Source organism: Podarcis bocagei (genome assembly GCF_964188305.1).
Source record: "Podarcis bocagei genome assembly, chromosome: 15".
NCBI classification, from domain to species: Eukaryota; Metazoa; Chordata; class Lepidosauria; order Squamata; family Lacertidae; genus Podarcis; species Podarcis bocagei.
The window spans coordinates 37,170,881-37,196,821 of NC_138141.1; the positions used below are offsets into that span (position 1 = coordinate 37,170,881).

Below are 25,941 nucleotides of genomic sequence, written 5' to 3' on the forward strand. Positions count from 1 at the left end.
CCAGCTTGCTTATTGTTGAGAATTTGTAGAACCTGCTCCATTTAGCCAAAGCATTGCTTCATTAGCATGCATCCCAGGTACTGTGGAAAAGGTGAGAAGAGAGTGTTGGGGGGGGGGAGGTAATCAGTGTGCCACAAGAAGAATACACTTGTTAATAAGGCAGAGATAGAAGAAGAGAAATGGCAATGCAATAACCCCTGTCAATTTGTCTCCAAACGCAGCCTTCCAGCAATCCATATCTAACTGGAATACAAGTACCAGCCAGCCGTAATTAGCCTTTTAGCAATCCAGCCATCACACTGCAACCAGTGCACTACTGCGTTAAGACAATGAAACACGTCTTCAGTCAATGTCTGTATCCAGATTTGGAGTCTGTGTTCCCCAGCCCAGGCACCTCGAGGTCACTCGCTGGATAAATCAGCCAGCGTAATGTTCCTTCTCTGTTGGCCAAGCAAAGTAAAAAAAGGGCAAACGTCTTACATTTAGACCAAACCTGGCCAGCCCAGGGGCTTCATGTGGACTGTTAGATTGCTGTGCAATCATGATTTACAGCTTGAATTATTTTGATACTTGGTGGTGTTTTTCAAGTGGGAGGGGTTGCTCAGTTCAGAAATGCATCTGACTCTTATATGCTGGGATAATTTGTTTTCTAAATCAGGTTTTCTAATTCAGCAACTGTGCAGATGACAGAGACCTTTGAAATGTTCTCATGGGAACCTGCACCCTCAAATTAGTGAGTCACCAGATTTAAGAGTTTTGCCCAACCCAGTTTTACTCTGAGTGAATCCATTGAAATTAATGGACCCTAGTCAGCCATACCCATTATTTTATATAGTTTTACTTTGAGTAGGAAAAGCATTGGATATCTAACCCTTTGTGCCTGCAAAACCTTCTAAATGACCTGCAAATGCAATCCCAAGTGGAGAGTCTCAGTAGGATCAAGAAAACCTCCCCACACATAAACAAACACATTTTCTTTTATTATGATTAAATATGTTGCATACTGAGCAACTCAGTTATTATGTAGCCTCCTCCCTCCCTCTTCCTCTCTGGGAGTTTTTGTCTCGGCTTTGATGAATTGAGCTAGGCAACTCCTCTGACTAAGATGGATGGGAGTCTTAAATGATATCAACTGAACCAAGTGGCTGAATTGTGTATGCCCCCATTCAGGATTAAACTAATAAGATGTTCATTTATGGCTCTATTACTGAGATGTGTAACCACCAGCAGCAAGGAGGGGGGCTGGTCAAGTGTAAGTGTGTGTGTGTGTGTGTGTGTGTGTGTGTGTGTGTGTGTGTAGAATTGTAGAGTTGGAAGGGACACCAATGGTCACCTAGTACAAATACCTGCAGTGCTGGAATCCATAGGAGCCAACTCATAGGGGCTGAGGTCCCTTTGACCCCCTCCCAATAAAATATTTGAGGGCACCCTCCAATTTGATGACAATTGCCATTCAAATGCTGTATGTGCACTGCGTCTTGTAATTATGTGGAGCGGGGCTTACCTGCCCCCCCACATGGGAGTGGGTAGCACTGTGCTCTAAATCACAGAGCCTAGGGCTTGCCGATCAGAAGGTCGGTGGTTCAAATCCCCATGACAGGGTGAGTTCCTGTTGCTCTGTCTCAACTCCTGCCAACCTAGCAATTCGAAAGCATGCCAGTTCAAGTAGATAAATAGGTACCACTGCGGCAGGAAGATAAACAGTATGCTCTGGTTTCCGTCACGGTGTCCTGTTGCGCCAGAAGCGGCTTAGTCATGCTGGCCACATGACCCAGAAAGCTGTCTGTGGACAAATGCCAGCTCCCTCGGCCTGAAAAGTGAGATGGGTGTTGCAACCTTATAGTCGCCTTTGACTGGACTTAACCATCCAGGGGTCCTTTACCTTTACCTTTTTTACTTGCCCCCTCATAATTTATTCAAGTTGGCATCCTTGTTTGCATCACAACTAAGGAATCCCTGACAGATGACCATCCAATATTTGTTTACAAAAACCCAGTGAAGGAGGTAGTTTTCCGCCAAACAACTCTTACTGTCAGAAAGTCTGCTACATAAAAGGTCTGTCCAGAATTTGATACAAAACATTTTAAATATACCATATACACAGCATACATATACTGCAGCAAATGCGATGGGGATGAAACGGTTGAAATATTTTAACATTTATCCGAAGTCAACAGTGGATATGAAGTCTCTTCTATATTCTTGGGGTCATTTGAGTAGCTGATGTAGCAGCTGTCTAAGGTAATCTTGTAGAAAATTGGCTCTTTCCCTTAATGTGCAGCACACTTCCAAGGCAAGAGAAACAATGAGACGAGACTTCACCGGGTGCCCTCAGGGTGTTGTCTGTGTGGTACAGACGAACTGCTCTTTGCCCTGCTAAGTCTGGCACCTCTCAGCTGATTGAGACCAAGAACACTTTGGTTTTTATCTATCACACTCACTCTCCAGTGCTAGAATTGCTGTGTGTACCCATGAAATCGTGGTGCACATTCATTTCAGAGTGAGGAATTGAATAGGGCCCATTTGGTTCGATCTTCATTTGCTCTGCAATGCATGCGCAGAGTAACAAATGGGTACTTTCTTTTCATTACTCCCTTTTCGGTCTCGTTCATTACTTGCTCATATTATCAGAGAGGGTGAGCTTACCTTGCTCCAGAAGCAGTGGTCGTGAATCCTGTGGTTGTTAAAGTCAGAAATCAGCCAACTATTGTGGAAAGACGTGCCCTTAAGTGCCTGCATAACCCTGACGGAATAGAAAAGTTTTCAGCAGGTGTTTAAAAGTTAGAGCAGAACACAAGTACTGAATCTATATTGGCAGTGCTGTTTCTTAGGGCTGGGTCAATGACATTGATGGCTGCAAATGACTCACCTGCAAATGAGCTCAGCGATCAAACTGGGATTTAAGGGTTCAAGAAGTCCCTAAGACAGCCTGGACGTACCGTACCTTTCCATCTATAACACGCCTCCATGTATAAGATGCCCCCTATTTTGGGGGGTCTCAAATTTAAGAAAATGGGGGGAGATGGTACAGAGTTGTTGAGCTTTTTCTGGGGGGGGGGAGGATTGCCTCCTGTCTCCCGCCTCCCGTCTGTCCCATCGCTGGCAGAAACTGCCAATTGCCCGCCCAACTGCCAGAGCGTCAGCCAATCAACACCACCCATTGATGCAGCAACCAATAACATGCACAATAGCCGCTGACAGCCACGGCAGCAGCCAATCAAACATGCACCTTATGCACTACCCATGTATAAGACAACCCCCACTTTTTAGCATGATTTTTAAAGGAAAAAACATAGTCTTGTACACGGAAAAGTACGGTAGGTTCTTCAGAGCTTTATAAATCAATACAATGACCTCAAACCTGGCTTGGTAATAGATGGGTAGAGTCAGTGAAGCTGTTTTAACAGTGGTATGGGGCAAAGGATTTCTCCGAGGACCCACTTGCAGGGATTCCAAAGAAAGATCTACAAAACTCAGTTCTAGTGATCAGTTCTAGTGCTTTATTATAGAGATATATCGAAAGATTTGCATACAGCAACGCAATGCAGGATTCCTTACTGCCACACCTCAGGATGGATGCTGAAGCTGCAAGCACCGTGGCTTTGTCTGCGAGGGGCTATTTGTATATGGGCTACTTATGCAAAAAGCAAGCTACGTAAACTGGCAACAATAGCCCAATTAGCCACCCCTGGCTTACAGGCCCTATCCCCACTCCCACCCATCTTTCAGGTAAGAGAGTAGCTGACAGACAAACATGAGAAGCCTCCCTTCTTCCAAATAACAGAACCAAAATTAAGGCTTCAAAGCTTCAAAGCAAGCAGATAGGCATATATGACCTCATTTTACAGCTCATATTTTTGAGGTTATCTTGACTACAAAGATGGTGTTTACAGGTCTTCCTGGACCTTTGCCCCATTTGACTCTACACATCTTGACCCCCCCAGGAGAGAATATCTGGTAGAATTCTCCTACAATTTTGCCTCCCACAAATACGGTGTTGTGTTTTTGCTCAGGCTCCCTGCTGATTGCCTTCCCGTTATACTTGCTTGCTACAATGTGTGAGCTATTTAGCCATTTGTGCCCAGACATATCCTGGAATACAGAGAAATGGACTATGACATAAAAAGACAATTATGGGAAGAAAAGACTGTAGAAGCAAATGTCCCTTAGCACTCAGTAATGTGAACAAATATTGCATACAATTGTACTGCACAAGTTTATCTCATGTAATGTTGTGTTTGATGTGAAAACTTCATCAAGGTAATGGACTGCTTGGGCTCTTTACCAGTTCTTCCAATTCATTTCCATCGTCCACCACTCTGCATCACCTGTATACAGATGCACATTGAGAAAACACTCCTTTGTGTGAAGTGTTTTCCTTCTTTTTCTCCCCCCCCCTTTTCTTTTCTTTTTTAAAAAGATTCGTTCAGCTTTAAGGTATTCTGTGTTGACAACTTTCAGTAAAAAAAAGTATTAAAAAAAGATAAAACACTAGGAATAGAAAGCCAACGAGAGTCCTACTTGGAGTAGATCCCTTTAGGTTAATGGACCTAAATTTTTCAAGTGTTTGCACAATTATGACCTGTGCCTGTTCCTTAAGCAGTGGCATCGCAACGGGGGCGGGGGGGGCAGTGCGACCTGAGTGCCATGTCTGGGGGGGTGACAAGAAAGCACCCTGTGGGAACTCACAGCGGCGCAAGCAGCCATTGCGCCGCCACAGCCGCATGTGGAGGATCCTCCATTCAGGGCTGCAGCCACAAGCCGAGGATTCCAGCGCCGGTGGCAAACCGCTATGTACAGCACATGTGCGGCGTCACACGCATGTGCTACAGGTAGCGTCCCTCCATCCCACCGTCACCACTACAGTCGCAAGCAGAGGATCCCAGCACTGTCCGTACGGTGCTGGAGCGGCAGCACCAGCAAACCGCTATGTATGGTGCATGTGCGGCATTGCTACGTATGGTGTATGCACAGTACATAGCGACGCTGCACATGCGCCATACGTAGCGGTTTGCCGCCCCGGGTGTCACGGCGCCTTCATTCACCCCTGTCCTTAAGATGCCGCAATTGGCCGTGGTGACACATGCCTTTGTTACAATCCTGCTGAGGTCTGTTACCTCAACATTCCCTGCAGGCAAAACAGCATCCTGAAGCCAGAAGGAGTGCACTCTGCAATTAATAGCTTGTGAGTGGAGGATTCTGTCAGGCTTCAGCCCTATTAGTCTATGAAATGCAGTATAAAGACCAACAATTGGGGAACACTTACCTGCGAGCGCTCCAATTGGAGAACAGCCTTTACCAAAGGCGTCATGGGCTTTGAAGACACTCGAACTCAGGACACAAGGGAGAAACGTGCTAAGAGGAAGGCACACTTGGCAAATCCACACTGTGATCAACTCCCACCCGGAAACCAATGTCCCCACTGTGGAAGGACGTGTGGATCCAGAATTGACCTCCACAGTCACTTACAGACTCATTGCTAAAACTATGTTTATGGAAGACAATCTTACTCAGCTCTGAGTGGTCGCCAAAGAAGGAGAAGAAGAATCTGAGCTTGTACCCTCTGTGCAGTGGCGGGCGTCCTGGGGGCATGGCACCCAGCACAGGCGGGGGGCAGCCACAATGGCACACCACAAGGATCACACTGCCAAGGGCAGTGCGCTCCCCCCGTCCACTCTTCCTCCGCCAGTGCCTGTGTGCTTTCTGTTCTGAAACTTTCTGAGCTCTCTGTGACCTTGGGGAGATTGGAGGAATGCTGTCCAGCAACTGTGACTCTGTTAACCTCTCTCTTCCTGTGTTCCTTTACCTAACTGTTCCCCATCCAGTACAGTTGTACCTCAGAAGTCAAACGGAATCCATTCCAGAGGTCTGTTTGACTTCCAAAATGTTCAGAAACCAAGGCACAGCTTCCGATTGGCTGCAGGTAGGTCCTGCAGCCAATTGGAAGCTGTGTCGGATGTTTGGGTTCCAAAGAATGTTTGCAAAGCGGAACACTCACTTCTGGGTTTGCGGCGTTTGGGAACCAAAACATTCGACTCGCAAGGTGTTTAGGATCCAAGGTACAACAGTATTTCCCAGCTTCTGCCTGCTAAACTATGCCCCTCTGCAAACCACTGCTGCAAATCTATATTGTCCTCCTGCTCCTGAGAAGATTCAGGAGCGGGGGGGGGGGTGGCTCCCACCACTCCTCCTCAGCACAGTCCCTGACAGATTCATTCCTGCTGGGACAATCTGCCTCTCCTTTTTCCCACTTAGTGCCCTGTCCCATGACAGCCCTGGATCACTCTGGGAAGCCTGACCCAACCCAGGGTTGTCTCCACTCAAACTGGCTGAAGCCCAGATCCTTCCTAATTGTCCCTGTTTGAGTCAGGATATGTCTGAACCTTTTCCATCAATTGGTTCTAGTCCTGCCCTCTGGAACAACAAGTAGATTAATCTGATCCACCTTCTATGTAGCAACTTTCAGGTGGCTGATGATGTTCAAATCATGATGTGATCGCAGTAATGATTACAGCAACCTTCTTCTTGCACAGTGAATTACCAATACCTACAGGAGCTCCTGTAAGTATCAACAAAACAATAATCTTGATAGCAGCAGCACACGGTTGCGTTTCTTGGCAATACATGAACACATTAGTATTGGCCATGCAATGGTACTTCCAGTGCCTTCATTGGCTCTTCTGGGTGCCTGAGATGGATTGAACATAGAGCAACATGATAAAACTCTGGCCCTCTATCTACTAGCTGCAGAATGAAGGCTAAGAGCTAAAGGCTGGAAACATCTGAAGGTAACTGGCAAAGAGGCCGGGTGTGTTTTATATTAACATTTGAAAAGTTGACATGCAAAATACAGTTAGGTGGGGTGCAAATAAAATGGACAATTTCTCAAATGTTTGGCAACATATATAAATGATGCAATTAAATTTCAGACTGCTCCAGCTAGGCATCCATCTATTTGGAATGCAAAATACATTTTGGGTGATACTGATTATTTTTGATGGAGCACTAGATGCTGTTTTTCTTGTATATATCTGCATAGGAATAAGAAAAAAATAAATGTGTTGATTTATAACATTTCACTGCTCATTTCCTGTTTGGTGAATTTCAGATAATAGCCTCCCCCCACTTTTTAAAATAAAATCTTTTTTAAAACTTTTTTTTGGTCTGCTTCCTTTTTCTCACACTGGTGAACTTTTTTTATTTGCTTCTTTTAGGTATATCTGTATTTATGAATCTTTCTCTCTCTCTCCCTCAATTATCTCAATATAAACATGCATCTTTGTTTGCACTGAAAATTGAATAAAGCTAAATTAATCCAGGAATGCAAAGGAAGAAGTCACGAAGGAAAACTGAGGGGAAAGTGGGCTTGTGGCACACTCTGAACAAAGTCCACAAATGAAAGGACACCAAACAACGGAGGAGACCCAAAGAAATCAGCTGGTGGAAGCTTCTGAGAAAACCTCTATCTTCTGTCTTTATTTTGTGGTAACGTTATCCTTTACAAGTTTGCTTCGGATGGTTCAGGGTGAAAAGCAACACATACATGCTCCAGCCCTGTTCTACAAATCCAGTTTCCTTAGCAACCAGAGCACAGTTCAGGAGCCAGGGCATGCTCAGGTCCACCTGCATCTTCCGGGACTCTTTGTAGCATAGTAAGGATGCTGTCTTGCTGCCTACCGTTAACAAGCTAAGGGATAAAAGGAGAAATATATGTACTTGCCTTGGTGGGGCTGAATGTGTTCTCGTGCCAAGCTTTTTTTTTGGGGGGGGGGAAGTGAACATGGTCTTTCAGGACATACTGTACACTTCCTAGTGATCCCATGAGTAGGGTGGGTGGTTGAGCACCAGCATACAGTGGTACCTCAGGTTACAGACACTTCAGGTTACAGACTCCACTAACCCAGAAATAGTACCTCAGGTTAAGAACTTTGCTTCAGGATGAGAACAGAAATCGTGGGGCAGCGGTGTGGCGGCAGCGGGAGGCCCCATTAGCTAAAGTGGTACCTCAGGTTAAGAACAGTTTCAGGTTAAGAATGGACTTTCAGAACAAATTAAGTTCATAACCCGAGGTACCACTGTACTCTCCAAGTTTCCTTATTTTCCAGGGACAGTCCCAGAATTACAGAAGCTAGGGCTGCCTCACATCCTGAATTTCCCTGACATAGCCTGGATTCGTCTGTCAAAAACGGCATCTGGGCAACCCTGCAGAAGCTGTCCCAGTATCTGATTTGATCCTGGGATGTCCCGCTTTCCCCTTTTGCTCCATGTCTTGGAGAACAATTAAAAATGGTGTGTGTAGGTGCGGAAATGGAGGCCTGCTTACCCTGAAAACGAAATACCTTCAGCAAATGAAGGAAATTTTGAAGCTGGCATATGAAGCCCTTCCTATAATTTTGAAGGAAAATATCACCAATCCATTTTAAATTCTCTAATTGCAATGCCTCTTCAGCAAGCCATTTTGAAGGAAATGCATGGATTGTTTATTTCTTTATTGTAAATGGGGCTTTGCACTGTCTGCTTAGAAGGAAGCCCCACTGTATTCAATGGAGTTTACTTCCGTGTAACTGGGTCAAGACTGGGCAGCCTTACACTGCAATTAAGTCCCACTGAGTTTAATAGGGTTTGCTCTCTGGTATGTTCCTGGTCATTCTCAGTTTCCATCATCATCATCATCATCATCATCATCATCATATACTGCCTGTTTCCCTGAGAAGGACTCAAGACAACTTCCCATTAAACTTTCATTTCATTCTGGCAAGCTTACATTTTTGTCAAAAGGCAGAAAACTAGCAATGCCCTTTCATGTTTTGTTCCATTATTCACTCCCAACTCTCTCTCCACCCCCAGCATTTGAATAAAGAGGGGCCACCTCTCATTTGCTACAAGAAAAAGAAAATTGCAAGTAAAGCGTTGCTGAACGCATTTCTCTCACTAAGACTGATCCTGCAACCATCAAGCTTATATTAACTCTGGCAGGCAGTTCCTTCTTGGCTTTGGGGGTGTTTTTTTGTTTCTTTCGTTATTAGAACAGGAGAGCGTGGCTAGCATCCAAAAAGGGTCGAGGCATTAGAAGAATCAGTTGTGCTTAGGAGTATAAGGATTTAGTGGCTGTTTTACATATAAATCATTGTTCTGCATTTAGATGTATGCAATTCACTGGGCTAGGGAGAAGACAAGCTGGGTGGAACTCAGATCATATTTATTTGTTTATTTGTCCCGGCCGTAAACAGCTTCCTTCTAGAATGCGCAAGACTGGTTGATGGGATGTGTGTGAGAGACGGCTGGCTTTTAGAGTAGGTCATCTTAGGTCACTGCATAAGATGGTGTTTTTAAGAGGGTTGTTATTTTTGGTGCACCTACTTCAGACAGAAGGGGCATTCTGTCAGGAGTCCTGAGGTGTCTGTCGCCAGTCTCAAGAGCAGAATGCCTGTCTGGGGCAGATGAGGAGGGGAAACAGGATGCTGAAATGGAGCAGTTGAGACATGAGGACAGAAGCTGGATGAGGCAGGTACCTCCCAGTCCAAGGATTTAACTGCCTCAAGTGGTGTCAAGGTGGGTGCTGGGAGCAGTTACTCAAAAGGTGTCAGTGAAGTTATGATATACAGTGGTACCTCAGGTACCACTTAATTCGTTCTGCAGGTCCGTTCTTAACCTGAAACTGTTCTTAACCTGAGGTACCACTTTAGCTAATGGGACCTCCCACTGCCGCCGCGCTGCCGAAGCACAATTTCTGTTCTCATCCTAAAGCAAAGTTCTTAACCCAAGGTACTATTTCTGGGTTAGAGTCTGTAACCTGAAGCATCTGTAACCCGAGGTACCACTGTATCATGGGTTGAAAAAAAAAAATGTTTAAAATAACCCTTGTTAAAATGCCTAAAGTCTTCCTTTTTGGAATTCTTTTTTTTTTTAATTTTTATTAGTTTTTCTGCTTTTATAGAAACAAGACACACACAAAGAAAAAACACAAGACAAAAACATGTATAAAATCAGCAAATCCCCTTTTCATAACCTTGTTCCCTGACTTCCCCCCACCCCCCCTCGTGCATCCCAGTTCCCAAGATTATATCAGCAAGTTGGTATTTCTCCTCTTAACCATCTTATTCATCTTATTACCTCTTTTATAATAAAAAATTGATTTTCCTAAGTTGGACTTAAGTTCTCTTCCATCGATTTTTCATTTTATCTTAATTAAAAGTCATATTAACCAAACCTAAAAGTCTTAAGAGTTTTTAAGAATCTCCTCTTCCCTCCCTCCCATCCCCGGTTTTTGTCCCTTCCCAATAGAAATCCAAAGTCGAGATTCTCAGCCTGGGTTCCTCACGTCCGAGGCTTTCAAGTCTCTTTCAGTCCCTCTCCGCCTGTCTTGTTGGTAGTCCTTTATGTCAGTCGTCGAGTCTGGAAAAAGTTCTTTCACCATCAAAGTATATTCTCTTCCCACAAGGAGATTTGAAAGTAACTGCTGAAAAATTTCCACAAAGCCTGTGTCTTCAGAATCAAAGTCCAAACGGAGGCCCCAATCATATTTCTTTATTTTAAGTTCCTGTATTCCATATTGTCCCGTGACCTCCTCCTTCTTCTTCTGTGTCTTTCGCAGACTTGTGGTAGATATGTTCCCAGAGTCTCCTTGCTTGTGTTCCACAGATGTCAGCTTTTGGTTGTTGCTTCCCAAGGTTACTTCCTCTTTTTCTTGTTGTTTAGTCTCTTCCACCTCTGTAGATATTGTTTCCCATTCAGCTGTGGATTCTTTCTCATTCAGGTCCTCAATACAGAGAGCAGAGTTGCCTGTTCCCAAGGTCATAGTCACAAGTTGTTTATTCATGGCCAAGCTCTGCTCTTGTAAGATTCCCACCAATTGAAACATCCTTTCGATTTCCACTAGTAACTTTCCTTCCACAGCCATTGTATCCATTGTAGTTTCACAGAATTCCCCCTAGGGGGAATCTGGTTACTTATTAGTCTTTTCTCCAACAGTCCTTTAACTGATTATTATTACTTTGTTTCCAACAATTTTGGCTCAATTATAACTCGTCTTAGTCCAGAGGGATCTTAGATAGCGATTTTTCCACTTTAAACCGCCCATTTGACAGCTTTGACAGCTGTCAAACTCCGCAGCTCTTACACAGGCACAAAGGCAGGACGTTCCCGAGCCCGGGAGGGGGGTTGTTTAAAACAAAAAGAAGGTTTCCAAAACTCCACTCTCCAGCCCAAAATTTCCTTTAGCTAAATCTTGAAAGTTAGTGTCCTTTTTAACTCACCCCACCAAGGGTAGGCTCTCCAGCTTAGCTCTTATGTCGTTGCTTAGATCGTCTGCAAGGGGGGGGTGCGGACTTCCTTTTAGCACACCCCCGGTCGTCTCCAATTCAGGGTAAATTTTTTTTAAAAGTCCCAATCCGTCTTACTCACGGGTGATTCTTTCAGTCCAAATTTTCAAGGAAGGAAGTCAGCGCTCTCTGGTCATGGCTCACGGCTTCGCTCCACCGAGGTAGCGATCGACTCTCAGTGCCACGCCACCCCCGTATCCTCTCCGCAGCCTTTAAAAAGGCTCTTCGTGGATCAGGGGGGCGCTTAAGGCACCCGCCGAGTCTTCAGTCCGCAGGCTTCCACGCCTGCGGTTTTTAAGGGTCCCCGCGTCGCCGGCGCGGCAAATACCCGTCCTCGGTAGAGCCGATTCCCTCCGCAGCTCGGAGGGAATCCACCATTTCCAGATCGCGTCAACCCGGAAGTCTCCTTTTTGGAATTCTAGGTGCCAAAATCCCAAAGCAGCAGAAAAGACTATTTATGTATGTGACCATGGCTGCATGGATGTTACTGGCCCAGAGATGGAGAGAGGATAAAGTTCCTACCAGAGAAGAATGGCAGATGAAGTTAATGGACTATGCTGAAATGGCTAAAATGACAGGAAGAGTCAGAAATCAGGAAGACAAAACTTTTAACAAGGAATGGGGAAAATTTAGAACTTATCTTCAAGACCATTGTAAACAGTTAAAATCGTTAGTAAGATTGGAATATCACTTGTAGTTTAAGGTTGAATTCTGGACACAATGGAAAAGGTAAAGGGTTATCATAAAAGATGTGGAAGGAACTGATTAATAATAGGACCCACATAAGGGAGGATGGAAATCCAGGAGATTCCTTGGAATCTTGTTTTAATTATTTTTGTTTGATATATCACTGTAGAATTTTAAGCCGAAAAATCAAATAATATTTTTTAAAGAGGTGTCAGTGAAGTTTATTCAAGTCAACCAAAAAGCCCAGGCCTAGAGAGCCCAGCAACAATTCCCAGTAGATCTTGCCCCAATGAGGCAGTTGTGAGGACTGAAGGTCCCAGCCTTCCCATCGCTCTCTTAAACCCCTGGGTTCTTCCCAAGCAATTTCAGACTCCGACGCCTTGTCTGTCTCTGCTCTGCCCTCTTCATACCTCTATGGGTCCTAGGAGATCAGCGTGGAGTAGAGCTGGTGACAACAGAAGGGAGAGGCCCCCTGGCTTCTTCAGCAGCCTGCCTCATCTCTGCCTTCCTCCACACGCAGCTCTTACTTCACCCTCTGTTCTCTCCTCTTCCTTCAGCTGCTCCTCAAGCTGTATGAGCTGGAAACCATAAGGAGACCAAGGGAGGTGGGGCAGGTGTGTGTGTGTTGTGAATTTCACCTGTTGATTGGAACCAGCCAACATTCTGACTGCAAGCTTCTATATATTGTTTTCCTTTCGAAGCTATCAAAAGCCAGTCACCATAAAGACAGATTTTAAGGTGTTGTGGCAAGCACTGCCACCTACTGCTTGTCAATCACACTAGTAAATATTAACACTAAAGCACACGCACACACCTCTCTACCTTTGCAAAAACCTGTAGGGGAATTCCAATGAAAATGGAAGTCGAAATTGCCAGTGTTCACTTTCTAGTCCCACGTCTTGGATGGAAATCAATCCCGTGAATTCAATTGGTATTCACTGTTGTTGCTTTCCGTCTGCAAAAGAGACATAATCAATGGCATCTGTGCTCCTTTCCATTGAACAAATGGGGTGAAACGACAGCATTCACATAACTCGTTGCATAAATTATGCAAGCTACATAATTTTGCTGCGGAGGACAATGAGAATAACATTGTTTTTGGTGGAAGGTGAACTGCAATTGAACAGACACAATGCTGCATGTGACAAACGTAGAGGAAAAACAGTCAATAGCTTCTTACATCCCTTTGTCCCATGTGAAGTTGACAGAAGGAAATATATGAATGCACATTCATAACCCATAATCACTGCACTTGTCCCAATGTTTCAAAATAGCACAGAACTCTTATCAAACAGACTCTATCTATATAGTGTAGGGGGAAAGCGAGAGGCTGCTTTTTGTTATTGAATGCTTACTGGGAAAGCTTGTACCTAGCAAGCTGATTCTGAAACTAGTCAAGAGTCATTAGCTCACCACTACGCATGCATCATGGATTGTTGTAGTCAAACAAAACATAACGAAAGAATGAGTGCTCAGCAATTCCAATAGAAACCTTTTGCAAACTGCACCTCTGGGTGAGCCTTGAGTTCCATGAGGAGTTTGTATAAGTGCTTGTATAAGTCACCTTGCAATGGTAATCATCATTGCTACATTAATTCATTAAAAAAAAAATCCATTTCCTGGGAAATAGACCACCATCCTAAAATTACTCGCCCCTCACCTTCATTCTTCCTTTCTAATTGAGTAAATCATCAGGAGAATTAATTCACAGCTTGGAGGAGATAGATCATTTCTCATCCAGGGCACACAGCTGACATGGTCTGTCAACACGATGGGATTGCCATGCATCAGTTTATGGTGCCCTCATGTCTTTGCAATCAATCTGAATGTCAGATCCTAATTTAGAAAGTGTTTTACAGAGGCAAGGAATTAAATGATGTTCTTTGTCAGTAGTGATATTGTTGGTTGAATCCGGGTTGGGTAGTGGGGGACTCAAAGGAGGTGAAGGAAGGGAAGGAGGAACCATATTTTAGTTAAGGTAGAAATGAGGTTATTGCATAGGTATGATATCTTAAGGTTGGGGGATAGAAGACTGTGGATGTCTGCACAAGAGACAAAGCAAAGGACCTAGGCTGCAATACTAGACCCATTTACCTGGAAGTAAGTCCTATTGAACTCAATGGGATGAGACTTCTGGGTAGAAATTTATTGAGATTCTGTGTTAATTTCCAACATCTTTGTAACAACTAGGGCTGTGCACCAGATTCAGCTGAACTGGCACTATTCCTGGAGATCAAGGATTTGTCTAAGTCAAATGGAGATAGCCCTGGGTCGGGCAAGCTAAGCCTACTGCATTTGGGGGTTTTCCTGTTTATTCCATACCCTCCAATATTCTGCTGATGCTGATGAAAATTGGGACACATGTTTTTTGGCGCTGTGCTCTCATGTGAGCCGGCTGAATTGCACAAGTGTGTGGTACTATTACAAACAACAGCACTGGCTGCAAGCAACAGCTCATCCTTCATGAGCTCAGCAGCGTTGGCATTGGAGAGAGTAAACAGGACATTGGGGATCAAATCAGAAGCTGGGATGGCTTCTGTAATTCCAGGATGTCCTGGGAAAACTGGGACAGTTGAAGGGTATGTTATTCTACTGAGTGGGGCCCTGATAATTTTGCCCCCAATACATGACTTGATGGTACCACTGTTCACACATATTATTCAATGAATTTTACTGTATCCCTAGACAACTGGTGGCCCACTGTCCTAAAGAATATAAATGCCGAGTTAGTTTTATGAGGCTGATTTATACCACACTGATAACATTTGATTTTGAACTGTAAAGATTGGTTCCTTTGCAAGACATCGTTCACGTTTCTGCAAATTCACGCCCCTCTCCCCAATGCCCTAGAAGTTGTAGTGATGGTGAGCTTTATTCTGGTACCACATCGGCTTCACAGGGGAAGGACTATTAAAATGAACCCACTCCAGTCTGTCATTATGACCCTTTTGTTTATTAAGAGAGAAAAATGAGAACTTCCTGGAAACGAAGGTTGCTCCAAGCTGGCACCTGTGTTTGTGGTAATTTAGAGACAGCAACAAAAATAACTGAGAAAGGTCAAGAAGATGTAATGACGCAGGATGACGCAGGGCTACATTCTAAACCGTAGCTGTTTCACAAATGCATCCTGTTTTCAAACTAGGGTAATGCTTCTCCCACACTTATGTGCAGGAGGGGGGAGTTTGACACACCCCAACTCCTCCATGGAAGAGGAATCCGTTGGCTTGTTCCAGGGGTGGAATTGAGGGTGAATATGGAAAACTTGAAAAACTCAGAGAAGCTGTGATCTATGCCACGCAGGGCCACCCAAGATGGACAGGTCATAGCTGAGAGTTTAGACTAAACGTGTATTAGAATTCCTGCTCCATGATTGCAGTCAGGGACTTGTTGTGTTTCACATGACAGTATATGTTTTGACTCCACAGAGTGGGAAGTGATGGAGACAGGATGTTTGTGTTACTGTGTTCCGTGAAGTGGGACTATTGTCCTTTGTTCTTTTTCTCTTTGCTGTCTGATGCTAGAGAGAGAGGGAGCCATGTTGCCGTGCTCTGTGTGTGTTTATATGTAAATAAAGTAGATTAGCCAAAATGCTGAGTTGCTGAGGTCTGTCATGCATGATGCGCAAACTCTGCGGATCCCTAAGTGTGCCAGTGTCTGTTGGCATCGGTCGCTGTGATGTTCGGGCTGAAGAAAGCTTATGAAGCTCCCGAATGATCGGCCAGGAGGGAGAGAACATGCCAGTCGGGCATGTGTCTCTGCCAGGGTCCTACTCAAGTGTAGGCTGAGCTCCTTACAACGTGATCCACCTGGAGAAGGAACTGGCAAACCACTCCAGTATTTTGCCAAGAGAACTCCATGGACATAAAAAAGGAGAAGCTTTGAGAAGAAAGTGAGAGTTTCCAAGGCATGCTATGGTTCATGGGGTCACGGAGAGTTGAAATTGACTAAGACGACTAAACAACAACAATGGAAAGAGAGATCCACTCCCTGACTGATTGTCAATGCCAGCTCCTCCATTAGGCAGACTGAGGCAGTTGCCTCAGGCTGCAGAAGCCCCCATGATGGCAGCCCCACGGGTGCCACGCCTGCCACACCACCTCTGCCGCAGGCACAGAAGCAGTCCTGGTGTCAGCATCCTTGTCAACAGAAATCACCTCAGAAACAGTGCAAGATCTCACCTGAAGTTTGTGCCAATGCCAGCATCACTTCTCTGATAGCAACAGAGTTGGTAGGGCAGGTGGAGAAGTGGTGCCAGTGGCAGCAGGTATAGTGGCACAGGTGACACAGGTGGCAGAGCAAGACGGCACTTCCCGTTTCGGCACCCTGCTGTTTTTAAGTAAGAAGGCGGGCAGGTGGGGCCTGGCTGAAGTTGGTCGGGTACTGTGCCACTCATGCTAACTGACCAATCTCTGTTGCCAAATCCATTTAGCCATCAGCATATCCTGAAATTCTAAAGACACAGGAAGAAACACAACCTCCTACATAGTCCCACCAGCCCGCCCGCTCGCTCTGCTGCCATTCAGTGATCTATGTTCCCTTTTGTATATTTTGATCTCTGGAAGTAGAATATTTTCAAGGGCGGGGGAGAGAATTGTGCTTAGATGGCCAAAATAAATCTCATTGTGTTTACAACAGAGGATTGACCAAGAAGAGTTTATTAAATCTACAAAGGGTTTGATGTATATCAAGCTGTTACATAAAGTCAATACTTTGGAGAGAACCAGACAATAAATGCCCTATGCGGAGCCATATTTCTATCACAGAAAAGGCAATCATATAAAGATTAGAGCACCCATTTCAATGTGGAATGGTGGTCAGCCGTTAGACGAGGCTGGTTCTTATATTTTCCCCTGAGTGATGGTGAGAGTTGTGAGATAAGAGAAAGCAACGTTTTGTTCTTGCCTAGTAACACCACCAAATTGAAAGCAGGTTATAGAGATTAACACCAACACTGACTTCTTAAAAACGAACAGCAATGGTATGGGTTATAGCCAACAACTAACACGGAGTACATGATTTTAGCCTTTTCAATATATTATATTGCACATTGTTACAATATATTAAAAACATGTGAAACTAGCTTGTTTGTTACTCATCTACCTTGCAAGAATCGGAGCCCTGTTTGCAGCCTGCTACAAAAGCACACTTGTTCTCTTAGAAGTGATTTTCCATGCTGGACGCAGGGGAGAAATTTGGCTCTTTTCACATCTCTCCATCCCCCAGTGTACCAGAGGAAGGGCAAATGGCTGTTGCTGGACATCTGCACTGTTCTCTTGTAAAAGGCCCTCAGTTCCTCTTCCTCTCATTGCCTCATCTGCTTTGACTGTCTCTTCAGTCTTCCTCTCATTGGTATCCCCACCTCCCATGAACTCAGGCCATGGGGTGCCTATGATTTGAGAGCTACCATAAATGTGGTTTGATTTGGTCAAATCTGTTTAAAAGCAGGGCTGTACTGCTGTTGTTTCTGAAGACACAATGAAAGCAGTTCACAGTCAGTCCTGACACAATTCTTTTCACAGGTACTTAAAGTTATCAGCGCTCTCAGAAACCTCATTCCACTTGAATGAAATTCTTTGCCTGTGGTTATTTACGCCTAAGCTCACACACTGAGCTTCCATTGTGACTCATTGTGTGTGGTTTTCATTGTTAACCTCTCTATATTTGATGGAAGGAAAGAAAGAGAAAGGAGGAAAGAAGGAACAGCTTCCCCATTCACTCATCCTCTGCTGTGTTTGGAGAGCAGCTCCTGATGTTCTCCAGCATGGCTTTTAAAAACAATAACCCACTTTGTGTAGCAAAGCTGCCAATTACTCTTGGAGATTTGCTTAGCAGATACTGCAATCACCACATGCGTACCTGAAATCCGGCCTGCTGAGTTGCCATTTTTACAGTTACCTGCTTATTGATATCAATCAGCCTTCGCTGTGCAAAATATTAACACAGGAAGCGGAGGGAATACAAAGGCTGACCTGCAGTGTGAGGCAAAGGAGAAGAAGCTTGCGAGAATGGTGAGGGACACAGCTGACGATTTGCCATAAACACAGCCTATGTAATCACAGGTTTATAGAGGAAATGGATAGAGAGTTCCTGTTTATCCTTCTCTCATAATGCTGGGACTGTTGTAAATAAAAATATGCCCTTTTCCCTTATGGGGTATCCAAGAGCCCATATAGAGTCCTTACATAGGTTCCCTATTGGTAGGAGAAAATAACAGAGGCCAACCAGAGAATATTGAGAAGCAAAGCAGCTAGTAAGCTTGATCTTTATTGATCTGTTGCAACAGGGTACCCCCCTCACACGCAGGAGAGGAAGAGGACCCAGAACAATGGCCTGCAAGGCCTTATAAAGACTTTTGAAATTCCCCTTCTCTAGATCAGGACCACCCCCAGAAACATTATGCATACATCACAGAAGGGGTGTAACCTAAGACCACCCCTCCGATACATCCCACCTACATCACAGAAATTTAAATGTTGTTTTTCTCTTGTCCTTGTTTATCTCCTGTCTAGCAGGTTACTTGATTGGATTTTCTGGGGAGCCTGGCCATTCTTTTGTAGTGCTAAAATACTTATTTCCTGGGCCAGGTCACAGGCTCACACCTTATTCAAACACAGATTAAAGGAAGAGACAATGGGGAGGCTTTTCCAATTTTAACCTTGCAGAGAAAGGATTTGGTCAGTTTAGGAATCAAAATGGTTCCTGTGCTGATCTATGTATGTGCAGTTATGAACATTACTATATATCTAAAACCATAAAATTCCTATCACAGGACTCAAGGTCACCCAGCAACTACCAAGGGATGTAATAGTACCACTCTATTCTGCCTTGGTTGGGCTCCCACCTGGAGTCCTGGGTCCAGTTCTGGGCACCATAGATTAAGAAGGGTGTTGACAAGATGGAATGTGTGCAAAAAAGGGGCGACCAATATGATCAAGGGTCTGGAAACCAAGCTCTGTGAGGAAAGGTTTAGGGAGTTGGGCATGTTTAGCCTGGAAAAGAGAAGGCTGATACGATGGCTATCTTTGAATATCTGAAGAGCTGTCGCATGGAAGATGGAGCAAGCTCATTTTCTCTTTGCTCCAGAGGGTAGGACAGGAACCAACGGATTCAAATTACATGAAGTAATATTCCAACTAAACATTATGGAGAACTTTCTGACAGAGCTGTTTGACAGTGGAAAGAACAACCTGGGAAGGTGGTGGACTCTACTTCGTTGGAGGTTTTTAAACAAAGGTTGGATTCTTTAGCTGTGATTCCTGCATTGCAGATGGTTGGACTGTCAGGAGTGCATGCAGGAGCCAGGCCCTGTGACCAGTAGGGCTTCACAGGACTGGGGCCTTCAGTTTGTTCTGGAGAGGCAAGGTGCGACCGCACAGGTGAGGCCGCTTGGTAACTCGCTGCCTCTGGTGGCAAAAGCTGGGAAGGGATATAAGGTCAGCATTTCCCTTCGGCTCTTTGCCACAGCAACACGTTTCCTGCCTTGCTGCATTTGGCTTCTTGCTTCCTGACCCTCGGACCTTGGCTTCTGGACTCCTTCTCGAACCTCGGACCCTTGACTTCATGACTCCCTGCTTCCTGACCCTCAGACCCCTGGCTTCTGGACTCTCATTCCTGCTCCCACCCTGCCATCTTGCCCCTGGTCACGACTTCCTCAGCTGGGGCTTTGATCGCCCGTAGACCGGACCGTGACATGGACTAGATGACCATTGGGATCCCTTCAAACTCTACAATTTTATGATCCTATAACAGCCAGTAGTGTAGTGGAGGTGGCTCCATTAGGGAAAGCGAGTGACTGCCCCACCAAGCTCCTTCTCCCATCAGCCACCTATCTAACTTCTTTCTTACATCCTGCCCCGGGATTGGTACTGGCTCTTGGCTTCCTCCTCCTGAGTCTCAGTGTTGCTCTTGTAGAATTGATTTGCTCTGCCTGTCATTGGCTCCACCTACTGCTGGATTACTGCAATACATTATATGTGGGGCTGCCTCTGAAGACTGTTCAGAAACCTCAGCTGGTGCAAAATTCAACGGCCAGATTGCTCACCAGAACAAGGCGGTTGGAGCATTTAACACAGATCCTGTTCTGGCTGCCAATTAGTGGCCGGGCCCAATTCAAAGTGCTGGTTTTGACCTATAAAGCCTTACATGGCTCAGGACCTCACTTCCTTAAGGACTGATCTGGATCATTGCAAGATTTAACTGGGATGGAGTGAGGCATCCCCCTGTCATATTGAGAATACCCACAGTAAGCTGGGGCTGTCAAAATGTTGGTGGTCTGGCAGCAAGGAAATGCACTCCTCTCCAACTGCATTTTTAATTGAAAATTGAAGTTCTAATTAAACACAGGGCAAGGCCCACTAAATCAGTTTGAGACAGGCTGGACTGACACTGCTCCAAAGCACCAAACTGGGGCACAAATCGGATCAGGGTGGGGAGACAGATGCATAAAGGTAAAGGTAAAGGACCCCTGGACAGTTAAGTCCAGTCAAAGGCAACTATGAGGTTGTGGCGCTCATCTTGCTTTCAGGCCGAGGGAGCCAGCGTTTGTCCACAGACAGCTTTCCAGGTCATGTGGCCAGCATGACTAAACCACTTCTGGCGCAACGGAACAGCATGACAGAAACCAGAGCGCATGGAAATGCCGTTTATCTTCCCGTCACAGCGATACCTATTTATCTACTTGCACTGGTATGCTTTCAAACTGCTAGGTTGGCAGGAGCTGGGACAGAGCAACGGGAGCTCACCCCGTTGTGCAGATTCAAACCGCCAACCTTCCAATCAGCAAGCCCAGTAGGCTCATCGGTTTAGACCGCAGCACCACCCGTGTCCCTTGATGCATAGTCCTGGTGAGTACATTCATCTTGGTTGCTGTGTTTGGTTAGCCCAAAGAGGAAATACAGTGGTACCTTAGGCTAAGAACTTAATTCATTCTGGAGATCCGTTCTTAACCTGAAACTGTTCTTAACCTGAGGTACCACTTTAGCTAATGGGGCCTCCCGCTGCTGCCGTGATGCCACCACACAATTTCTGTTCTCATCCTGAAGCAAAGTTCTTAACCCGAGGTACTATTTCTGGGTTAGCGGAGTCTGTAACCTGAAAAGTCTGTAATTTGAAGCCTCTGTAACCCGAGGTACCACTATAATTAATTATTGTGTCGATTTTACTCCTATTCCTCTGTTCTTTGAGCATGCAGCATTTTCTGTGGGACATCAGTGGAGTTGATAGGAACACCAGAAAATGTGGTGCATGTCTAAATCAGAATCTTACATGTCTGTCTGTCTGTCTGTATCTATCTATCTATCTAGCTAGCTAGCTAGCTAGCTAGCTGTATATTGTCTGTCTATCTCATCCTTTCTGCAGTCCACCTGGCAGCTGACAAGTCCCTTGGGTTTGTCAAAATCTGCACACGGAACAAGAGCTATAAGATGACAAACAGAGAGGAGGGAGAAGCATAAAGATTTTGCTGAGTGATTATTCTAATGGAACACTGAATCAGGAATAGCACACTCAGTAAGGGAACACTGTATTTTATTTGTCTCCTGGGCGATGCTCTTGCAATACAAACTTTAATTAGATCAATAAGATCTCTGGGGAAATTTGAAAGAGGGGGGGAAATCTTTATTTTGTGATGAGATTTCTGCAAGGTGAAACTTTTTCTTTTTCATGAAATGTGTATGGTCATGAGATTAGAGGGGAAAACCATCCCTGGATTAAAGTACAGGCAGCTCTCTTCTGAATTGACCTCGCTACAACTTTGTAAGGCTGGTTAAATCAAGTTGGGTTCTATCCAAATTGCTACTCAGAGGAGACCCATTGACATTAACGAACCTGAGTCAATCCTTTCCATTACCTTCAATAGGTATACTCTGAGTAGGACTAGCATTGCCTATAACCTTATGTTACTAGTGTGCACCTGCTTGTGTACTGTATGGGTTCACTTATAATTCTACCCTGCCCTATTTCCAGATAAATCCAATCAGAAAATAATGAATGAAATGCATATTTTAATGAATTTTCTCCTAAGATGTGCATTGATAAATTCTTTTAGAAATGCATTTTTTTAAAAAAAAAAACCCACCAGTTTTTGAAGCTAAGAACTTTGTCACAACATCTGTATGCTCTTGTTATTCTGGGGTGTGCAGATCCTATTCAAATATGCACATATTTAATTTCTCAAGAATTGCTACTGGTATACCACCTTACAACATTTGGGGCTTTTAAGTTTAGAGAGAAGTTGGGTATGGGGAGCATGGCAAAGGTATATAAAATGATGTCTTGTATGAAAAAAAGTGGATAGGGAGATTTTTTTTCCCCTCTCCCTCTGTCATATTACTAGAACTTGTGGACACGCAGTGAAACGGGACGTTAGAAAGTTTGGGATAGTCCTTCTTCATAGAGCTGAACTATGGAATTTGCTTCTCAGCCTTTTGGCTAAGAGCAAGTGTAGTATCTGTTTTTATCAGTTTAATATCTGATATGTCCTCTATCCCATAGAAGGAAGAAGCCACCACCAAAGAAGATAAAGAAGACTGGTAAAATAAATTAGTGAACTATGCAAGACATATTAGACAACTTGAAACCCAAAAGGACATTGGTTTTTTTCTTTTCTTTTAAACAAGAGAAATGTTTAAAGCATAACCTTGCAAGCTTTGTGTATAGGTATTTACATTAGTTGAACTTTCAAAGGTCACTTGTAATAAGATGAATAAGGTTTAAAAAGTGGATTGTTAAGAATAAGATGCATGAACAAGAGTAAAATAATGGAACCAGACAGGTGAGTGTTCCATCCTCACCTTAATGAGCATGGCAGGGGGAAAGAATTGGGCTTAAAGTCAACTCTCACACCTTCAAGGGTAGAATCACCCAATCAACAAGTAGCTTGCTAGACTTTGGAAATATTTCCTTACATGGTTTTCATCCCCCCCCCCCCAAATGTGGTTGCATAAGTTATTGTTTAATAAATTAGCCCTAGATTAAGGTTACCAGACGTCCCTGTTTCCAGGGACAGTCCTCGGAATTACAAATCAGTCCCCATACAAAATCCATTGAAGTTGAAAAGTGTCCCTGGATTCATTGAAAAAAAATCTGGTAACCTTACTGTGATGGATATAGGGGTTGCTCGTGCGTAAGTTGCCGCCACTCCTGGCTAAGTTGGCTTGTTAAACCTTTTCTGTCTGGACAGCCCTTCACTTCGTGGCTGCCTCAGTCGCTAGCAGAATCTGTCAGTGGGCGTTTCTTAAACCTTTTCCAGCATAAAGGCTGTTTGACACCAAGTCTCCTCCTACTCTCCCTGCGTGGAAGTCTTCTGCGCAGGGAGGGTGTGGGTAGCGGAGGACCCGTGCTCTCCCCGCTGGTATCCAGCGAAGAGTCCTGGAGCCCTCTCGCCGATTCCCCCATCTGCCCCCCGTTATCCCTGGTGTTGCGCTGATTTCCTTCCCCCACTGATGAGCTACCTCTCTCCCTGCTGGGTCCCTCTCCAGCATCACTTGAGAGCCTTCCCTCCGCCTCTGGCTCCGATGTCAGTTCCCTGACACTTACCCTAGATTACCCCATACTTTGTGTCTTGCCTCATTATTTTCGTCTCCTAATACAAAGTTTCTCCCTGTTTATAACTACCAGGAGGTGGTATGCAATCTACAGTATCAAAATGCAAGTGCTTCGACAGAAATACTGATTATTTATTGTCCATTGACTTTGGAAATTGACCCACTCATCAGCCAAAGAGATATTTCCACCAGGAACTGTGTGATACAGGAAAGTGGGTGTCGTGCATTCAGTTATTAGCATGCTAAAATAAAGCAGGTCCAGACTTCATGAAGGTTGCCTTCATCTCTTTGACCTCTGTGTATGTGTATGGGCTTAGGCAATTTTCCCATTAATGTCGCCTGCCAAATTGGCTGGTGCCAATCTGCAAGCATATGTAGATTCAATTTCTTCCCATGCCAAGCAATGGCAAGTCTAACTGGCGACAGAAGGAAGATTAAGAGTTCTTTATACAGCAGTGTTTTTGCATCCCCTTCAAACAGAGACTGTAAGGGGAATAGTGAGGCAGTGTGGTATAGTGGTTAGAGCAGGGTTTCCCAAACTTGGGTCTCCAGCTGTTTCTGAACTACAACTCCCATCACCCCTAGCTAGCAGGACCAGTGGTCAGGGATGATGGGAATTGTAGTTTGGCTTCTTAAGGCTCCTGCAGATCATAAAATCATAGAATCGTAGAGTTGGAAGGGACCATTATGGTCATCTAGTCCACCCCCTTTTGCCCAACATGGGGCTTGAACCCATGGCCCTGAGATTAAGAGCCCAACTGAGCTACCCCAGCTTCCCTGTTTATCCAGCATTCTTCCTGATTTGCTTGCACAAGCTTATACAGAGGTTGACTATGTCTAGTTTATATTGAGCTTTCATTCTGATTTGTTTGTGGGGTGACTATATGTCAGTGAACATTCATCCTGATTTGCTTTTGGGGTATTTTTACTTCTTGCCATTCATTCATCCATCCATCCATCCCACACTTTTCAATGGACTTATCTGCCACTTCCCAAAATGATTTGGAAACTTGCAGACTTAACATACAGAATAAGAGAACAAGAAGAACATATGTTTAGAGAAGGCTGGAAAATGTTTATTGAATATATGGGGGGGGATTGTGTACATTTGAAAATGTTGGCAGCATTAAGATAAATTCCACAGTGAAAATACATTTTGATGGATGTAATAATGGAACTGAATGGTTTCGCTGCAGGAATTTATGGTATGCAAAATGAACCATGGAAAGAGAAGGGGGGGAGTTGTTGATATTTTAAGGTTATTTAAATGAATATTTAAAAATAGAAAAACTTAATAAAAAATTTAAAAAAAACAAACAAAATGATTTGGCTGCTTCTTCTTTTAGTTAATCTGTTGCAGTATGGCAACTTTGATCAACTTTAATTGTGCAAACCTGAAGTGTGCAATTGAATCCCTCAAGCAAACAGGGGTAGTCTGGAGGTCCTCTCCTTGCTTCTTCAATACATATGACTTCTGAACTGATCCTGCACAGACTCACAAGGCTTAATCGCTCTGGCGGGGTGACTCATTCTCAGTTGCTTTAAATAGCAGCCCTGCCCTTTCCACAGAAATATGCCAATAGCAAGTTATCTACCTAACTCAGGTTGGGAGTGAGGGAGGAAACTCTTTTTCTTTTAAATCCATTTAGCAACATGAGGAGAAATAGGATTATGGTATTTTTAGCAACACAAGAAGTATGTATAAAATTGTTCAGAGCCTGTGTGTCATTTCAGGACAGGGTTTTAGGGCAGGAGATTCTGAAATGTGTGTCAGGGATTGCTGACCACTGCCCCATGTGGTGTGATGTATAACTGCAGCCTCTCAGGGAAGAACTTTATGGACCTGGCCTGACTCTGCCTGCTGAGGCTGACCATTGGCTCCTCCTAAGCATCAAAGACTATAAAGGACTATCTGCTGCAGCTGAGCCTTCCTTCAGCAACAACACCTACCTGAGTTCTAGTGTGTCTGCTCTAGTTTCTCAGTCCTGCCTTGTTCTTTGGCTCTGCTCCCTAGTTTGCCTTCTGATCCCAATTGTTCTATGGTCCTGGCCAGTTCTGTGACCTGCCTCATGGTGTCCTGCTCTCGATGGGCTCCTGAGTGAACAGGGGACTTCCCGACAGCAACATCAGTGTGGGTAGCCACCAAAGCAGTATCCAGGACAGGTCCAAGGTCAGAGCCCAAGTGAGCAGAGATCATAACCAGAGTCAGGTGATGTTGCAGGACTGTGCCGGCCAGTAATCACTAAGTTCAAAGTGAGTGTTAACTCTTTATTAGCAAAAACACAATCTCCACAGACTTGGTTGGGTGTCATGCCTAAGGAGACGAGCAGCTCATTCCTGATGGTCTTCCTCCATGAAAATCACTTGCCGAAACCAGAAGTCCTCAACTC

At 44.5% G+C, this 25,941-nt stretch overlaps 1 long non-coding RNA gene across 1 annotated transcript in view; it reads right to left on the reverse strand.

The window, feature by feature from the left end:
• LOC308574922 overlaps nt 1-25,007 on the reverse strand; it is a 52,559-nt gene extending 27,552 nt beyond the window's left edge. Inside the window, exon 1 of the long non-coding RNA XR_014002634.1 lies at nt 24,946-25,007. This is a non-coding gene — a long non-coding RNA (uncharacterized lncRNA). The remainder of the gene's footprint in view (nt 1-24,945) is intronic.
• Nucleotides 25,008-25,941: the final 934 nt, after the last annotated feature.